The sequence below is a fragment of the Palaemon carinicauda genome, chromosome 36, assembly GCF_036898095.1.
Source record: "Palaemon carinicauda isolate YSFRI2023 chromosome 36, ASM3689809v2, whole genome shotgun sequence".
Classification (NCBI taxonomy): domain Eukaryota; kingdom Metazoa; phylum Arthropoda; class Malacostraca; order Decapoda; family Palaemonidae; genus Palaemon; species Palaemon carinicauda.
Genome location: NC_090760.1, coordinates 19,886,296 through 19,888,795, shown reverse-complemented (window position 1 = coordinate 19,888,795; position 2,500 = coordinate 19,886,296).

Genomic DNA, 2,500 nt, shown 5'->3' with positions numbered 1-2,500 from the left:
TTTTAGCATGTTTTTCATAATGCAACTCTGGCCCCTCCCCCAACGGCTTAAGCACTAGGGCATATTATTATTATTATTATTATCATTATTATTATTATTATTATTATTATTATTATTATTATAGCTAAGCTACAACCCTAGTTAGAACAGCAGAAACCTATAAGCCCAAGGGCTCCAACAGGGAATATAACCCAATGGGGAAAGGAAATAAGGAAAGACGTAAAATAGTGTGCCTGAGTGTATCCTCAAGCAAGAGAGCTCTAACCCAAGTCAATGGAAGACCATGGCACAGAGGCTATGGCACTACCCAAGACTATAGAAAACAATGGTTGGATTTTAGAGTGTCTTTCTCCTAAAAGAGCTACTTGCCATATTATTATTATTATTATTATTATTATTATTATCATTATTATTATTATTCTTACTTGCTAAGCTACATCCCTAATTGGAAAAGCAGGAGGCTATAATCCCAGGGGCTCCAACAGGGAAAATAGCTCAGTGAGGAAAGGGAACAAGGAAAAATAAAAATTTTTAAGAAGAGCTGCTGTAGTCTCTCGTCTGCCTTTACCAAGTGGAAAGTAGCCACAGAAAAATTACAAAAGTTAATCCCTTGATTGAAGAAGAATTGTTTGGTAACCTTAGTGTTGTCAGATATATGAGGACGAAGGAGGATGTGTAAAGAATAGGTTAGACTATACGGTGCATGTGTAGGTAAAGGACGGGATCCTATATAGTACTTCCTGACCAGTCAAAGGACCGAATCACTCCAGCGGTGGTCTTTTACTTTTATCCCACGAACTTTTTTTAAGTGAATTGTTTTTCATTAGTTTTTTTTTATAGTTTTGTTCATTTTGGTACTACTATGACTGATGGCTTTTTCAATTACTGACAATTTGTAGCTAACTCTTGGGGTGCCTGTGAAAGTTTCAATCTTTTATTTATTTGACATTCTGTGTGATAAACTGCCACAGGTTTTAATTGAATATGTCATATTTGCTATACTCTTCCTCTTTCGTAAATCTAGTTTCTAGTTACGTGTTTTTGTTTCTATTTTTTTCTGACTTTTGTTATATTTGTGTACATTAAGAGACAATTTCATTTTTATATTTCTTGTTATTCTTTGTTGTTATTCACATCGTACTTATTAAAAAAAATGGAAAAGAGAGAGAGAGAGAGAGAGAGAGGAGAGAGAGAGAGAGAGAGAGAGAGAGAGAGAGAGAGAGAGAGAGAGAGAGATGCAACCGAAGAGAAAAGTAACAGGAAAATTCAGAGATCTGTTTCATTTTTTCACCATAGCAATTATTTTTTTTTTTAGCAAGAGGTTTCATATGATTTTTTTTTTTTTTTTTTTTTTGCAACTTATAAGAAATGCTAAACCTGATTAGATTTTCAGATATATACCCAAGCTATTCTTATGCGTAAATAAGTATAGAGTACAGTTATATGAAGTGAGAATGACCTTTGGCGTATGTGGACGAATACACATATGCTGTATACGCATATACATGTATGCATGCAAAATTTACAAATGATTTCTATTCTGATAAAGCACAGCTAATATACATTCAACATATCCTGAGCATATTTGAGTGTGTCCCTTAACATACGTGAGTACGTGTACTCTCAATTGTGGCTTATACGAGTATGTACGTACGTAAATAATTAGGCGAAACATTTCTTTCAGAACTGGTAAATTTTTATCGTGTATAATATGTAATCCAGAAAAAATGCAACGAATTGGCAGTAAATTTGTCAAGCAATATTTCTGTTTTGAGTAACAGAAGCCTAACACGCTATCGGAGATTTTCCAACAAAAACTGCATCAGTGCTGAAATAGACAGATTGAGATAGCTACGGAAGATGTATTTGCATAAAAATGAATTTTGCAATAATTTTATTAGTCAATGTAGATTCTTCAAATAGATTAACCTAACCTAACCTTACCCTAACCCTAACCCTAACATAAACTAATCTAACTTAGCCTAACCTAACAAACCTAACGACACAAACGATAGATTTTGTAATAGAAGCTCTTCACCAGAAAGTGTTTCCACCAAATTTTACAAACGGGTTTAATGCAGAAGCCAAATTAGATTTTATGTTGTTTTTATATTAACATGAATGGGGAACACAGAGGAAAGGAGGCGATGATAAACTTCCAACTTAAGTATATAATAGTTTGTGTATGCATGTGCAAAGATATGAGAGAGAGAGAGAGAGAGAGAGAGAGAGAGAGAGAGAGAGAGAGAGAGAGAGATTCGTACACCAATAGACATATTATCAAAAAAGGGTTTAATTCAAGACCAAAATTAATATAATGTTGTTTACTGTTGAGGAACCTAAGAGAGAGAGAGAGAGAGAGAGAGAGAGAGAGAGAGAGAGAGAGAGAGAGAGAGAGAGATTTGAAAACCAATAGGCACATTACTAAAAAATAAGTTTAATTCAAAACCAAAATAAATACAATACTTTTTTCTAACTACTGAGGAATCAAAGAGTAAAA